The 17,301-nt window shown below is 45.5% G+C and overlaps 1 protein-coding gene and 1 long non-coding RNA gene across 6 annotated transcripts in view; both read right to left on the reverse strand.

Moving 5' to 3' along the window:
- The window catches only part of RUNX1 (RUNX family transcription factor 1), a 174,336-nt gene that overhangs the window by 73,049 nt on the left and 83,986 nt on the right, over positions 1–17,301 (reverse strand). The gene's annotated exons all lie outside the window — the stretch shown is intronic.
- The window catches only part of LOC308180615, a 32,616-nt gene continuing 16,174 nt past the window's right edge, over positions 860–17,301 (reverse strand). Inside the window, exon 2 of the long non-coding RNA XR_013941078.1 lies at positions 860–17,301. This is a non-coding gene — a long non-coding RNA (uncharacterized lncRNA).

A 17,301-nucleotide genomic window follows, 5' to 3' on the forward strand; every position in this document is an offset into this window, starting at 1 on the left:
GCTCCCGGAATTGGCGCGCCCGCCGCCGCCGCCGCCGCCGCCGCCGTCGCTACTGTGCGGGCAGCGCCCGGCCGGCGCGCGCCCCCGAGCGCGCCCCCGAGCACGCAGGGCTCCGGGTCCCCGAGACCCCCGCAGACCCCCTCCCCCCCTCTCCCCGGTGAGCCCCGTCCCGGTACGTTACACCGGGCTGATGGCGTGGCTGCCTTTTTTTTTTTATCATTATTATCATTATTTACTTATTTATTATTTTTATTTTTTTCTGGGGGGTGTGCGCTGGAGTTCCTCCATCCCCCGGGAAGGGGGGCTTGGGGCTCCCCCGGGACGAGGACGGGGCCGTACCCGCACCCGCTGCAGCTCCGCCGCGGGGCCGGCAGAGGGGGCCCGCCGCCTGCCCTCGGCGCTCCGCCGCCCGCCGCGGGGACCGGGGCTGCGGGACGGCTCCGCCCGGCTCGGCACGGCTCCGATCGGCACGGCACGGCGGGGGGAAGCCCCCCGTGTCACGCCTGTGCGTCTCTGTGATTATTATCATTATCATTATTATTTATACATATATATTTTTTTTAACTCCGTCTTCCCGCACGGGCGCTCCCCGCCACCAGTTGCGCCCCGCCGAGCGCTCGCTTGTTGGAAATTAACCTCGGGTTTAAGTTATTGCGGAGATGTTTTCTGCCGGTGGGAGAAAAAAATAAAATTGTACGGGCGAGTGGCTGGTGGAAACTGCCGCGTGGAAGCCGTCTGGGGTGTGTTAGTGGCTGATAACTTTTTACGGGCATTACAGAGATAAGAAGAGCTATTTCAGTGATGCGCACACATCCATATACATAGCCTAAAACGCTAAAATACGCATATAGTGTTTGGGTTTTCTTTTTCTTATTTTCTTTTTCTTCTTTTTCTTTTTCTTTTCCTTTTTCTTTTTCTATTCCCGCTTTCTTTTCCCTTTCCCTTTTCTTTTTCTTTTCCTTTTTCTTTCTCCTTTTCTTTCCCTTTCCCTTTTCATTTTCCTTTTTCCTTTTCCCTTTCCATTTCCCTTTTCTATTTTCCCTTTTCCCTTTTCTTTCTTTCTGCTCTGCTTCTTCTATTTTAGTTAAGAGGTAGGGAGTATTTTCTGTTTAAATTAATCAATATATGAACTATAAATCCCACTCAGTGCTTTGCATCCTTTCTCAATCTGAGCTTCATATAAATACAAAATCAAGCCATTCTATTACACACGTGAATGGTCTGAAAAATACAAAATGCCCCAGTTTAACAGAAGACGGAGAAAAGATTCCATGCTTACACTTTTCTGTAACTTAGTTTACGTTTTGTTTTTTAACTTAGCAGCATTACCAGGGCTGAGGTGAGGGACTTTAATCTCGGCTGAAGGTGACCATATTGTTTTTTAACTGCACAGAACCACGCTTTCACCAAGGGAAGCTAAGGAGTTAAGTAAGAGAGGGCAGGAAGGGAAAATACAGTGGAGATGATATTTCAATGCAGATCAAGCTATCTGTTTTACATACCCGTTAACACTTACAACAGGTGGGGGGAGGTGTCTATTTATTTATTTTTAATCTAATACAATCTATCATCTTCCTTATAATTTTTTTTTTTTTGCATGACAAAGAGAAGAGCTCTCACAGGGATTTGCTACCCCCTTACTGTATCTTGAGCAGCCACTCTGGAAGAATGGGAATTAATGAATGAAGCAGCTTGCAGGGATACCTGTCATTAGGCAAAGTAAGGAAATGAGGCAGGGTATTTAAAGTCGGTATTTCTTCTCACATGCTAAGACTTTTCAGCATCCCCAGTGCCAAGACTTGCGCTCGGACAGTCAGTCCTTTGTGCAAGAATCCCTTTGAAGCTGGAATCACAACTGGTATTACACCTTTACCCATTCACATACAGCACTGCTCACGTTTGTATTTTGACATCAATTTATTACGGCCGTAAACAAACCACAACTGAATCTCTATCTACCATGCATTGCCTCTGTCATACGGGATTACTAGACCACAAAGCACCGAGCTTTTTACATAACACAGTTAAAGCAAAAGCTTCGGAAATATGAGAGAGGGAGCAACAATTTAGGGATGAATTTTAAACAGCTTAAATTGCAAGGGGAGAATTAGAGCCTGACCTCACCGCACATGCAGACACTCCCTGGCCAAACAGGCAGAAGTGGACACTTGTTTGAAATGGTTTGAATTTGTGCAGGGCGAGAGAAAACTTGAACGAGGAAGGCAGCAAGACGTTTTGTTAGAGGAGAAAAAATGCAGACCATAACGGAGCTGGCATACACACAACGTGAACGCAAACCGAAAGAACTGGCTACAGACCCTGATCTTGCCAACAATTAGAAACATGCCTAACCTCATTCTTAGCAACCTTCCTGCTGCATGCAACAGAAATCTCATCAGGGAATGCAATCGTGCACGCACTGGGCTTAACATCTGGGCTTAACATGGCATTATTCGGTGGGTCAGCTCCTACCGCTTGCACCTGAATTAATTTAATATAAGTATTTAGGCCCTCCTGAAGATACATATAGTGGTGTGAGAGTGCCTTGCTTCTGCTGGTGGTGAATCAGGGGGTTAATGCTTGGAAATTAAATCTGTAGGATCAGGCTTCTGAGTTGCCCCTGCAAGTATTTATAGCATAACAGTTACCATCACGGGTAATTCCAGTGACTGACAGGGAAACAATTGCTGTAGTGATATATTAAATTATTTTGGTACTGGAATAATGTTTCATTATTCCAGTAATTAAACATTGGACAGAGAAAAGCAGCTGCCTGCAAGTAAAAAGGTAAGGTGCTCCTTGTTTCCTGCAGTGATCTCTCTCGTGCAGTGAAATGCGAATGTTTCATCCCAGCACATGAGGCTCAGGTATGATGCCACCGAGAAAGAGACGTGAGATGGCCGGTGTGATGCCAGGGAATTTGGCTCAGTGGGCCAGGACTACACAGGTGTGTGGTGTGTAACTTTGCTCTGTTTCAGGGAGGGGGGAGTGCCTAAACCCCGCAGGGTTTTTTGATCTCTGTTAACAGATCCAAGGTTATTCTCTCTGGAAGAGGGAAAACTGGCTGCAGCTCGGTTTATACAAAGCAGAGGGGTTGTGATGAACGATGAAATACCACATTTTCATTTGATACCTGTAGTCTGGGCATCTGATTACTTGTGACCCAACTTGACCACTGAAAAATTTCCCAAGTTTTCAAATAGGGAAAAGCCATCCACAGTATTGTCACTCAAAATACTTCAGAGGGTGGACGTAACGCCCACTCTGAGGATGTGGGAAACGATTTGCCTAAATAGTAGGCACGTTACCTGAGGCATGGATGACAAGGGCATGGTCTGACATAAGAAGGGAGCTTCCTTTCACCATTTCTCCTCCCTGACCATTCAGAATGTGCAAACCAGAGCGCTGCGTCTCTCTCGAGTCCAACCATCGGCTGGTGGTGGCAATGGGCAGGGAGCGGGGTGCACCTGGAGAAGGACAACCTTCAGGGGAGGCTAACTATGAATTTTCATCCAGCATTAACCCCAGCGTTGCAGGCCTGCAGGTGGCTGCAGGTCCTCCAAGGGCTTCACTGGGTGAAGGAATGAGTTAAAGCAGCAGCCAAAGGAGGAGCTCAGAGCTCGGGAGCTCTGGGCACAGCCCCAGAAGGACCAGCACGGACACGATCTCAATGCACAGGAACATGGGGGGCACAACTACGGGGCTGCCGTAGCACCTTGCCAGTGCCACCACCTTGGGGACTCTTCTGCATCACAACTTTTTTCCCCATTTCCCATTTCCTCAAAGGGAAGATTAATAATGGCCATGAAGTTATGCAGAAGCAGCCTGTGTCAATGCAGCTGCGGGCAAGCTTGTGAGTAGGAGTGGAGACTGGGTTAAAGTTGCCACTGCAAAAATACCTTCCAGTGGCTTGCCTCCCCATGCCAGTGGACTGGGTGTGTGAAATGCATGACTCTGCCGTTAGGATGCGTCCTAATGTAGGATCCTTCCCCAAAATGCAAGCTGGTTACTCAGTGCAATGGTGCACGGTAAAAGGGAGAAGCTTCCTGGAGGAGCAGGGTCGCATCTAGAGCCGAGGGAGCAAGCGGGCTTGTTTTCCCAGCACTTGAATCCCAGGGATAGCAACGGGTTTAGTCCTGGCCACGGTGTTATTGGCTATATATCAGTGAACGAGAGAGATTACAGAGAAGGGCAACTGCAGTGATTAAAGGTCTGGAAGGAACTACCTATAAGGAAAGATTAAAGGAATTAAATACATACATATAATTTGGGGTAAAAGGGAAGCCAAGGGGACAGCATGACTGCGGTTTACAAGTACATGAAAGACAACTATAAAGAGGAAGGGGAGGAACTGTTTTCATTAGTTAAAAATGATAAGACAAGAAGTAACAGATGCCAACTGAAGTAAAACGAGTTCAGTTTTAAGAGCAGGGGCAACGTTGATCGTAAGATCAAATAGGCAGGAGAATACGCTCCCAGGGAAGCTGCAGAATCAACATCACTTGAACTTTTCAAGTCAGAGCTTGACAAGCACCTTGAAGGGGAAAGTTTAAGAAATAGTAGAAGTGAAGCCAAGAAGCGCAGGGATGTACTGCCTGACCTAAAAGCCCAAATGATTTTGAGGCCATTCTGGAGGGCTTCTAAAAACAAACACAAACAAATATTCAGAGCGTTTGGATGATTTCTTTCTCTGCACAGCTCAAAATTAAAAGGAGGGGAGAAAAGGCTAAGTGAGGAAAATTAGTCATTTAATATGATTCTACTGTGGCTAATCCCTAGAGGAGAAGCCAATTACTTGAAATACTTGGGAGTATGGGGTGGAGAAGGGAATGGAAATTGTTGAAAAGCTGCCATCTGGTATAAGTACTCGCTGGTTTGGAGACTTAAAAAATACACATTGTGTGCCATTATACTATGCTCATTACATGCCGAGATTAATGCAGATAACATCACCCACACCTAGTATTTTCTGTGGCATTTTATATACTCAGGTTCACATCATAACAACCTCCAGCACTAATTGTAACATTTGGGCTTTTGATCTTCTGCTCTGGTAGGAACACTACAGATACCTTGTACCAGCAAATGGAAAAATAAAAAAGTAAAATAATAATAATAATAAAAAGAGATCAGCTCCCTTTTGTTGCAGGACACTTAAAAGGAGCAGTAACTCCAACCCGCCTGGACATCAGGGAACAGCCCTGGCATGAGAAGGACTCCACTGATTGCACAGAATTAACCTAACTGCTTTATTCCCTGCTCCTGCCCCTCTGAGGGCGAGGGCATGCCGTGGAGCAGGAGCTGCAGCAGCACTGCTGCTCGGCTGTCAGAACAGCCCGTGGTGCTCCAGACAGCTCCACTACCATCGGAGAGGCCCCCGTGGTGCTTCAGCTGATGCTAGGAGCCAAGTGGTGCAGGTAAAGGTTCCCCTCCAGCACCCCAGACTTTCTTCCTGCAATTAGTGGTGACTGACCAAAGGGAGAATCAGGCTGCTAAGCACACTTAATCCAGGTAAAGAAAAGAAAAAAAAAAAAAAGCACTATATGTATGATGCTAATAGGCAAAATGTAGTGGTAGCATGCATGCTGCATCTGCTCCAAATAACTTGGCATGGGCTTGCTTCACTCAGGGTTGGTTTGCTTCATCTTCAGTCAAAAGTAAGTATGAATTACAAATGGTTGCCAAAGTTCCTATAGGGTCCTAAGCAGGAGACTGAAACCTTCAAAATATTTTGGGAATAAAGCTCCTTCCCTACACACCCCCAGAGCACTTTGCCGCTGACTGGAGAAGCTGTGGGACATTATCCATGGCCTCATTACTGGGAGGCTCCTGTTCCGCCAGTAAAGAAGTCAGCTACAGGGCAAATCTGTGACATAAATATTGTTTTCAGCAAATGAATAAGAGTTATCAAAACTTTGTACAAAAGCCTAATTTGCTACTAAATTTGGCCCAAATTTGAAACAGTGAAATTAAGACAGAAAGGCTTTTAAATCCACATGTCCTTCCTCATTCCCTCTAAATAAGGGATTGGTTGTTCAGGTCAAGCAGAGGTGGAGACACAATACAGGGTTACACGCTTCCATCCTCAGGAAAAGGAGCTCCTGACACGTAACAGAGGGGAAGAAAGACAGCTTCCAAAGGAGGCTCCCTCCTCCCAGGCTTGCCAGAAGGAAGGCTGTGGTCTTGCAACACTGTGGACCGGAGTTAAAAACTAGAAATAAGGATGCTAACTGCTTCCTTTTTTCTTATTCCTGCACTACTTTCACCATTTAGAAACTGACAGGCTAGAATGATGGAACAGGCAGTCAGGAAGAAAATAATGACATTATTCCCAGTATGACACTGTAGCACTTGTATCAGCGGGTGGTATTACTGGTGAAGACATTCAGTGAAGGAAAGGCTTCTCTGTTCCTCCTGTTCCTGTTTTTAAGGGTCAGGACAGCTTGTATCTCTCTCTGTCTGTTTCCCCGTTTTCCTAGAGCTCTTCAAGGATGGTGGGGGAAATGTTGGTAGCTTTGCCCTTGCTTGCCCACATGGTAGTGCTCCATGCAGTGAGTTTGCAGAGCATTTGCAATAGGTACCCAATGACCTGGCATTAAGAAAGGACTGAAACCACTTCCCCAGGGAGACTGCAGAGGGGCACAGCGAGATGCTGTTGCACCTTGAGCTTAGGCTTAGCGAGACTGGGTGAGAGGGAAACTGCCTTTTAGTCTTGCACCCAGTTTGTTCCTTTAAACATGGCAATACCACAGCACAGTGGTGTGAAGTGGATCCAGTTTCCTTCGGGAAATCCCTCTGGGAAATGCAGGTGATGGACTTGACATGTGATCCTCAGCACCGGTGACAGTGGTGGCAGAGGGGTTGTCTGTGGGACAGACACTGCTGACCAGACACGGGGAGCCCCTCAACCCACAGCTCGTATGAAACTCCTTGTCTCAGGGTGATTAGGAGTAGCAAATCCCAGGCACCTCGTGCCTGTCTCTTTGTCTAGAAGCTGCTCCTCGCCCGAAACCAGGCTTCTGACGGTGTCCATCTCAGCCCATAGGGCTGGTCTCAGCTGCAGGAGGCCACGCGAGTTCCCCACCAGCCTGCAGTCCACTCACCACCACACTTCATACTCAACCCTCCCCAAACCTGCAATGAACACACAGCAAGGCCTTCACTCAGAAAAGGATTTTGCTTATGGGCAAATCATGCCTGGGACTTCGATCAACACCACTTGTTTGAACCGGGAACGGAGGAAGAAAAGCCCATCCAAAACACCAAGGCGCTGTTAACCACGCACAGCACCGCTAATGCCCTCTCACAGCCAGAGATGAAGCCACAAGCTAATCTCCTAAATTGTTTCTTCCCTGATTAGCATCCCACCTGCGAATGCCTCTGCCCGCACCGTGCAGGTCTGGGCTTGGGCGTGCTCGTGCGGGCCCATACTGAACTGCCATGGCCCTGTAGGGAAACGTCCCGATGCTCAGCTTGTCTGGCTAAACATTGGCAGAGCAGCACCTCTGCTGACCGACTGGCAGCAACACCTGGTTGTACTGGATGAAATAACTCTGTCTTGGGCTCTTTCTCTGTATGTCCTTCTCGGGTTGTCTGTGAATGACAAGTACACCTAGATATGCTGCCCTGCTCTAACACCTAACATGGCAAAGCCCACAGTGGCATGAGCAGGGGAAGCAGGAGGTCTGCAGGCTGAATTCAAAGTGTGTCCTGCCCAGAGCCAAAGGCACCATAATCACTCAGTGGGTTTATTCTTTATGATTGTCTTCACAATAAGTCAATTTTACCTAAGTTTTATTTTTGTTAGTTTAATTACAAGAATATTTTCCAAATTGTTTCATTCTTTTTTGTATCTTTTTCAGTGCCTATTTGCTTTGGTGCTATGATTAGAGTTTAAACCCACCAAACTGCTTTACACAACCCTTCTACAATTTGGTTGCTTTAGGAGACTCTTAGGGTGATACAAAAGCTTGCAGGAACCTTCTCTGGCTGTGAGTCCTGGCTAAATGAGGACATCTCAACACACTCATGTTCAAGACAGGCTATTTCCAGTTCTGAAATTTTACCCTTTCCCAGAACAATTTCAGGATATTCAGATGGCCCCAAGCCTACCCTCAAAGCACCACGGATCACCTAGAGCAGGTCCAGATGCCCTGATGCAGTGGTACTAGGGGTGGGCTGTTACAAGGTCTGACAGACCTCCTCTGCTCACATGGGCCCGCACCAGTTCACACTGGGCAGACTCCATCCCATTCCCAGTGCCAGATATTACACCAAGGCTTAACTACTCCTGGGCACCTTTCGTGGGACACAGGAGGTGAGCAGGAGGAAGGAGGTCTGCAGGGTGCTGTGTGATGGAGGGAGAAGGTCTGTGGCCAGCACTGGGCTGCCCTGACATGGGGTGGACCTGGATGGATGGGCATTGCCGCTCCTGCCGAGGGAAGAGGCGATACGTCCCGGACTGTCAGTCTGGCACCTCTCACCTAAGGGAATTGGACTTAAAACACATGTAAATAATTGCTACAAAAGTGATACTTTGTTTTAATGGAAATCATCGCTGCTCCTCTTGGGTGGTTTTTTTCTTAAGCATTTTTAATTTACCAGGTATGTCATCTACCACCTTTGATCTCAACCGCAGATCTCCCTCGGGTCATAATAAGGTGCAACTTCATATCAAAGCCTCCGTGCTCATCTGCCCGAGATGAGATCTGTGAGGGAGCAGCGTGTGCTGCGGGGAGAGGGAGGGAGCAGCCAAAATCACCCCGCTGAGACACCAAGAAATGTGCCGCGGCCACCTGGTGGGGTGCAGGAGGACATCGGGTGGCAAAGTCCTCCCTGGGCCTGGGCCTGGGCCTCTGCTTATAGGTCTAACTGTGATGCCTTGGTTTGTGCCAAGGTAGGTGAGAAGAAAAGCTATACTTCCAGGCCTTTAACTTCAGTCTCTTTGCAAATCTGCCCTGAAATATACCTTACAGAACACATGAGAGCAGGAAATATTCTTTCCAAGGCAGCAAGTCGTAATAAATGGCTCCCTGAACACCAGCTGCCATACACAACTCTTCTAAAAGGAAAGTTGCTGTAGAGTGAGAAAAGCTTAGCAAGATTAGCTTATGATCACATTCCTTTACTGCTTTCCAGTTACAGATGTTGCCCATGATAGCTAGTGGCACAATGTGCTGTCTATAACTGGCAAGTTCATTTAAAAGACAACATGGTATTTTAATCTCTTTTTCATTTGGTTTGTCTGTACTATTATGAAATTAGGGATTGTAAATGTTTTAGCTTTAGCTTTCTTAGGTAACAGACAGAAGTAGCAATATGTGTAAGCCTTTCTTAGCCAACACAAACCATTCTTACATGCTTTTTAGGTGTGAGTTATCGCCACTAAATCAAGTATACACGGGACAATACTATGCAAAGATAGTTGCTCATTTGGTTTATGCACTATTCAGACCAAGTACCGTGATATTCATTTCACACTCTGTTTTACCTATAGTATCAAAAGAGAGTTTTCTTCGGTGTCTCTCAGAGTGAGAACTATATGTATCTGTTAAAAAACAGCTTAAAATATAGCAAGTATTTCTAACTTGACCATTTTACTAGAGCTTTCTTTATGTACTGCTGTTACACAGTGCACAAACACCAACCATGACTTATGATCCTGTGTCCTAACACTTTTCTCTCATTGTTCCATAAATTGACACTTACTTAATCCATCTTCTTGGATTAAGATGTTAATTTCTCAGATGCTACCATAAAGATAGCCACCACCAAGAATTCCCATACCTTACCAAGCAGTAGGTAAACCCAGGATATGAAGATTTTTTCTAGGTATGGGCTGTAGTACTGTGGACAGGTCAGTAAAATGATGCCACACTCTTTTGGCTGTTTTTGAGAAGCCTCACGGAGCCTGCAGCAGCGTGCCAGGCTTTCCCAGTGCTTTCACTAAGTGTGATTCTCTTCGGAAGCAACGCAGGGAATGGCACATCGTGCCTAAATGCTCCGGTGGCAAAGCCCCAGGGCTGGGCTTTGTCCAGCACTTAGGTATATGGCAGAATGACTCAATGTCCTCTTCCAAAATACTCTGCAACAGAAGCAAAGTGTAATCCCCTCAAGCTGACACTGATCTAGGGCGAATGGAATTCAGAGTTCAAGGGGTTCACAGACTATACGTAAGAAGAAAATCTGTTCTTTTGCCTAGGTGCAAACTGAGACTTTACAACAGTGAATGCTAGCAGCAGCCCCCCGAGGAAGGTGCCACCAGGGTTGCTAAAACTCAGAGTGAGATAGGAAAAGCAAGGGAATCGTTGAGAGTGAATGGAAAATAATGTAACTTCCTTCCCTCATTCCCAGCTTCCATTCTGGCCTTTCCTCTTCATCAGAGCTTTAAAAATCAAAACCATAACAATAATTATCAGCTTGCTGTACAACCCTTTCATACCTCTATACCAATTTGTTTATTTCAATACATATTTAGCAGAAAGCAAGTCCAGGATTATGGAAAAGAAACAAACTTGGTAACATGTCACTTATTAAAAAAGAGGTATAATGTCTTTTCCTCTGGCACACTGCTTGTGCAAAAGGTGCCGATGTTGCCGAAAGGGCAGCATCTCATTCTCAGTGGAGGCACAGAATAATGGACAATAGCAGGGTCTATACAACCTGGCAAAGTTTTATTAAAATTTGTATAATTTTAAACAAAATATCCTTGTGATAAAAAGTTACCTCTGAAATTCTGATGGGAGCATTTTTACTTCATTCTCATCTTTGAGGGATTAAAAAAACATCTAGTGTATAGGTCAAAGCCTTTAGTTTGTACAAATCCACAAATAACCCCGTGACTTAAGACAGCTGACATCTCTTCATGCTACCTTGTCCTCCACGATCACTTTGCTTCTGCAGGACTGCAAAGCACGGAGCAGTAGCTGCCATCCGACAGCCATCCCCTTGCACCCCCGTGCTCAGCAGCAGCAGGACACCCTCCTGCCCCTGCAGCACCCCCATCCCAAGCGTTTCAAATGGAAACTGTTTTGAAGCATTTCCTCTGAAGAAACTGATTCAGTTAAAGAGGCTTGCAACATATTTAACAGACCACTGAAAGCTCCTGTAGGTATTCAACTGTCTCATGGAAGTTAATACACACACATGCACACAGTCATGGATTTCCTTATTTTGCTCCAACAGAAACTATTTTGCCTTAAAAGCTTTCTCCACCAAATACTTTCTATTACTTTACAATGAAGATTTTTATCGCATTAATGAAAAGAAAAAAACTTTTGAAAAGGAAGATAAAGAAGTCTTTACCAAAAAAGCCAGGGGCTGCTCTGTTTTTCCTCATCAGGTACATGGTCCAGGAGAGAGGAGAAGACACACCAAACTGCCCGTGGTTCATGATTAAGTTTATATGATAGCCTTGCAGTGGTCAGACACTGCAAAAGATGAGCACAAACTAAACAAGATGAGGGGAGAGCTCTTCCTTTTCACTCCACTCCTTCTCTGCCCTAGAGATCATTATTTAACATGAGCAAATTGAAAAATGACATGCAGCCATACTTAGTACGTGGGGTTTTTTCCCCCCCCACTAACCAAACTCACATGAGACTTCCCATCTTTCTCTCTCTCTCCTCTCTCTCTTTTTTTGCCTCAGGCATTTATAGGCTAGTAATTTTCATTTAGCTCCTCAGATGATTTTTCTCTGCCCAATTAGAGTGGAAGCGGATGAAGATTTAAGTTCAGAGCTTTGCTGTTAGAAACCAGGTTGGTATCGTGCAGTGGATTGCTCTCCTGCTGTTTCAGCTGAGGTCCTGCTTCAGATGTACGAGGGTCTACAACCAGTAAATAGAGTAACAACACTGGTACCGACTCTTTCTGCAGACTTCTCCTGCTCACAGTATTTTACAGTCATTAGCACCAGACAGTGGTATCATGGGAACATCCCTGATTACAAAGAGATTTTTTTTTTTCAGTAAATATACCAGGCAGTTTAAGCTCTCTTTTCCCCTGCACATGGAAATAATTGCACTGACATCCCTGGGATGGGAACACGTGTGAGAAATGGTAACAAGAGTCAACCGCTATGCTCTGATAAATCAGTAAGCATGAGTCAGTATCTGCAAAGCTTGAAATTTCATATGTAGGCAAAGTGATATGCATCTCAGTCTTCTAGCGTTTAAGAGGAAATAATCCTTCCTAGAAGTGTACGAGTTGCTATATGCTCCTTAAGAGCCTGTCGCATTTGTCACCAAGCGTGAAATTCAGCAATTTCATAGAGTGCTCTTGAAGAGATTAATAGGTATACGGATGAATGAAGAAATGGATGGATAGACAGGTAAAGGGATTTTCAAAAACGTTTCACCAGACTCCAAAGTTTAGTCCAGTTGTTTCTCAAAGCATGCCAAAATGCTGCAGTTGCTGAAAGAGAGAGAAAGGCAGCTGGCAGACAAGCGTATCCTAGTGTGCAGTGCAGATTTACCGAGCATCCCGTGTACTGCAATGCTGTAACAACCCTGCATGCTTAGTAGCTCACATGGTGAACCCCTCACTATTTTTTCCATTAAAGGAGAGAAGAGTTGGCTAAGATATCAAATGTTTTTCCTGTACTTTTTTACTTCAACTTTTGTAATCTATTTCTCCTCCTAGAAAATGGAGAGGTCCTCACAGCCAGTGATAAGAAGAAAAAAATCAAGTAGTGGCAGTTTCACCCATGTGGACAATAAGAAATGTTGCCTAGACATATAGCTGCTGGTGTGATGCGTTTTGTATTTTCCAGATTCCAAGATGGGATGTTTCTAATGAAATCAGGGAATGCATGCAGAGACAAAAGGCTGTGAGATTTACTAGGGATTTGCTGCTGGCCAAATTTCACATTTTCAAGTAGAAGCCACTGTTAAGGTTTTAAATATTATATTCTCACTTGTCAGCACATGGCCACAAACCTATAGGCCCTACAAACACTTCAACACATATAACATTGCCTAAGAGGAAAATTATGCGTGTGCTTAAGCTATTCCAGGGATGGCCAAACCTATACGTCTGCGAGAGCAGGTTCTAATTCCCTGGGATCACAAAAAAACTTGCAACACAGCTGGTATGAAATGGAAAATAAAGTATAATGTGCTTCTGGGAAAGCCTAATCCAAAAAGTGTTTGGAGTTGTTGGTCCGTCATTCTTGTACTGAAGGAGAAGCATCATGTTATTCTCCTGTCTTTTAAACTTCGTCTTAGCGCTGCCTGAGCAAAGAGACCCTCATAAAAAAAACTTGCTCATTTTCCCAAGGGCAATAATGGAAAAAGAAGAAAAACACACACACACACACATGAAAAAAAAAACCACCCCACAAAAAGCCCTGTGCCCTGAAATGAAACATCACAATCTCTTCCACTCCAGCAACTGTTGCACAACCCTGGGTTATGACATTATTCAACCGCCACAGGAGGACTGTGAGAGACCTCGGGCAAATGTTTCATCAACTGCACAGCAAGATGTTTCCTGGGCTTTGCAGACAGTGGCTCAGCGGAGGTGCAATAGCCCCTCTGTGAGGGGCCAGATAAAGCACCCCCGCTAGCTGCTATCTTCAGATGCTAACTACACCAAAGAGGTTCCTTCTTTCCAGCCCTCCATACAGCACTAGATTTGAGCTTTTGAAACTTACAGACCTTTAGTTCCTCACTCTCTCATGGCTTTTTATTATCAGTTTTCACCTTCCTTTTCCTATTGCTTTTTGGCTGTCTATCAGAGCGTGAGCATCTTGTAGATATTTACGTAAAGATAAGAAATGATGGGGCTGTGCGAGATACATACACGTTAACATCAGAAGGGATGGATCTCCAGGGAAAACTAAACAAAAGACCTGGGATGGATTTGGCTTTCATACTTTTCTTTCTTAATATAATAACGTAGCTGACAGAGAAGTGAGGAGACTGTGAAAGACTTTCCTTACCTCTTATTTTAATTTGGTTATTTTGGAATTCTAGGTAAAGCTAGCAGTCAGCAGTCCTCATAGGGGACTGCTTTTCACTCACAATGTGTGTGTGTGCAACAGTGCAAAGATGGCCTAATGAACATGCAAATGAAAACCCAGCCGTTTTTTATTGCATTAACTGCATTCCCTGTCTGACTGGCCACTTCTCAGCTGTATGCCAGAGGGTTAGCCTCAAGTGGTAGGGGACAGAGAGGAGGGTATGAGAGCCAAGAGAAGATGTGTTCTTCAGTTTCACTTATACACAGTAAACATTGCTTCTGCGGTACATTCTGACCCAATGCTCATTAAAGAAGATGCAAGTTTTGGCAAGGCATTTGCTTAAAAAAATGGACACCTGTGTTTCTGGAGGTGCTAAAGACCAGCAACCTTCATGGGCTTCCAGTGAGACTACTGGTGTTCAGGTCATCTGGAAGTCAGCTGGAGCATTGTACGAATTTTAAGATTAGCCCTTGGGGAGCTTACAAAGCTTATAAAGGAAACATCATAGAGTAAACATATAACTAAAGCTTATAAAGTAAACATCAGCCTGAAATAAGATGGAAGTAGATGGGAACGCTGCAGCTTTTGACAGCGTCCCATTAGCAGGTGATATGAGAAGTGATGGGAATGAACAGCTTCTGTTTTCAGAATGAGAAACATTAGCCATAGAGCTTTCCAAAATTTTGATTGTAGAAATAGCCCTGTTAACAAAAGGAGGTTTTCCCAAAAGAAAGCAGTGTGTTTTTTTTTTCTTTTTTCTTATATATTGCTCTTAACATCCCCCCACACTGCAGGACACCTGTGCAAACCAACTTCATGTTAACTAGAGCACCTTTACTTCAATTGCTAGGCAAGACAGGAACGATGTGAAATGAGTGGGTTCCCTTATGTCTTCACGCATCTTGCAACGCTTTAGTAACACAAGGGTAACCTTATAGAAACGATGGGATTCTGTGGCCTGAGTTATACAAAAAGCCACACTGGGAAAGGGACACAACATTAAGTTCCCATCTTAAGACCCAACCTCTGTCAATCTCTTTTTCGGACTGTGCAGAGAGATTACCCAATAAGTACCCAGAGTTTCGCTTTATGAACAGAAATATTTTTAGGGTTCTCTGAACTGAACTAAATGACTGGCACATTATAAAATGCATAACACAGAGCAAAAAAAAAAAAGAAAAAAAAAGAGGCAAGTAAGAATGAAACAGGATGGAGCACACGTCCTGTTTTTGACACTCCACACCATCTTTAACTCGCTTTGAAGCATGACATCCTCTTTGCAGGGTGGTTAGCAACTCCCTTCTGAAGCAGGTTGTTTTCCTGGAAGAGGGATGTCACGGTTTTGCCCATGTCTCTGAGGAGATTGCCAAACTCATGGACATGGGTGGATTTCTCTGAAAAATACACATGGCTACTGGGAAAATTCAAACGCCTGTGCTTTTCTGGATAGGGATAATATTTATGTGCACTTTCACCATGCTGAAGCTGGATGTGGTCCGCATTGAAAACAAACCCAGTGAGACATTTGGAACAACAGCTAAGATTTCATTTGCTTTGGAGCTGCCTAATAGACATTTAAAAGCTATCAAAAAAGCATGTTTATCTTTTTTTTTTTTTTTTTTTTTTTCCTTTTTGACACGAGCCATCCTTCCGTCATCATCTCAGAGCTGTGAACTGGCTACTTTTAGAAAAAGGCAGGCCTTTGCAACCTGGGAACACATTTGCTGGTGTCCTGCTAGAACCAGAGCTTGGGGGCACAGCCGTGGGGAGCTGCCCCAGTCCAGCACCGAGCACCACGCCACCTCAGACAGCAGTGGCAGTGCATGCCCTACACAGCACCTGGGGTTTTTCTGCATCGAGCTATGGTCCCCGTGCTGAGCTCTGCTGCAGGCTCAGGGATGCTCAGGGTCTCGGGTTGGTGCTGGCCAGGAGAGGGAGCTTTGGGGTGACCTGGCAGGCCCAGCCACTGGGTTGGTGCCACAACCAAATGCCAACTCATCACCCACTCTGTGTGCCTGGTCCTCTGCGCTGCTATGTCTGCTGAAGCTTCATCTGCACCAACCAGCAGTTTCCATCCCTCTCCACCGCTAGGAGCTATCCCAGGCTGTAATTACCTCTTCAGGGAGAAGAGGTGAGACTGCCCATTAACTCCCCACCCCAAGCCACCCACCCATGTACTTTAGACAAAACTGAAATTCATTAAGAGAGGCTCTCCCAGCCAGAAGCACTGCAGAACTGATGCTCAGCCCCCCTCCTCTCCCTGGCGTTTTACCAGGGGAGAAACCAGCCCATGGACTCCAACAGTTGTAGACTAACCTGGTTTGAAACAAAGGACTGGAAACAATATCAGGCATGTGTGCCACAGTACAAATGAAATGCTAACATGCCAAATAAAATCACACCTAGCAGCCTGGCAGATCTGTTGGTCTCTGGTTTGACCAGACATCCTGCCCCAGGAGCTGAGGGATGTTTTCTGGTGAAAACCATTGCACAGGATTCTGTAAAAAGTCTTAGTTTTGATGAATGGATATTTTCTGACAAAAAAAAAAAAAGGTGTGTATGTGTAAAATTTCCTAGCATTTCTCACCCTAGCCAGAAGGACAGACATGATAAGAGGAGCCCAAGAAACAACGTCATATTGTCTTGACAAATACAGGTCATGAGTACAAAAGGCAGTTGTTAGACTTATCCAACACCAGGTAGTTGCTTGGAAATCACAAAAGGTCCAGAACTAGGACCTTTGTTACTGAACCTGCAAAGCCAGAATCCCCATGGGGCAGGCAGACAAGGGAAAAAAGGCACCACAGAGACACCACATCTCATTAGCTTTCAGAGGAAATCTTTCCTAGGTCTCCGTGTAGGAATTGGTCAGGCCTCAGGTGCTGCTGGAGATTTGGTGACCAGGTTAAAGGCAGGACTGCAAACTGTGGTGTCTGTGCTGCAGGTGCTGCTGTGATGACCCAGAGCCCAAGCCCTCTGTGTGCTTGGGGCACTTGGGTAGTGGTGGCACCACAGCACTACGGACACATTGCTGTATCCTCCTCTCTGGTACAGGAGCTCCCTGGCTGTGGTTATGGAGAGGACAGACCCCAGAAAACCCAGGATGAGCATGGGTTTGCTCCTCGTCCCTGCTCCAATTGTTCCTGCAGCTCCTGGCAGAAGGAGGAGGAGCATCCTTCACAGGCAAAGGCAGCCTTGCTGGTGGTGACAGTGGTGGGACAGCCTTCCAGTGTGCTCACACCAACTAGGCCTGCTTGAGCCTGCCAGACCCTGCTCTGTGAAGCTTTCCCAACACAAGAGAGAAAATCACAACCCCAAACTAAATCCCCCCTCACAGTCAC

Source organism: Anser brachyrhynchus, assembly GCF_964034855.1.
Source record: "Anser brachyrhynchus genome assembly, chromosome: 1".
In the NCBI taxonomy this organism is placed as follows: domain Eukaryota; kingdom Metazoa; phylum Chordata; class Aves; order Anseriformes; family Anatidae; genus Anser; species Anser brachyrhynchus.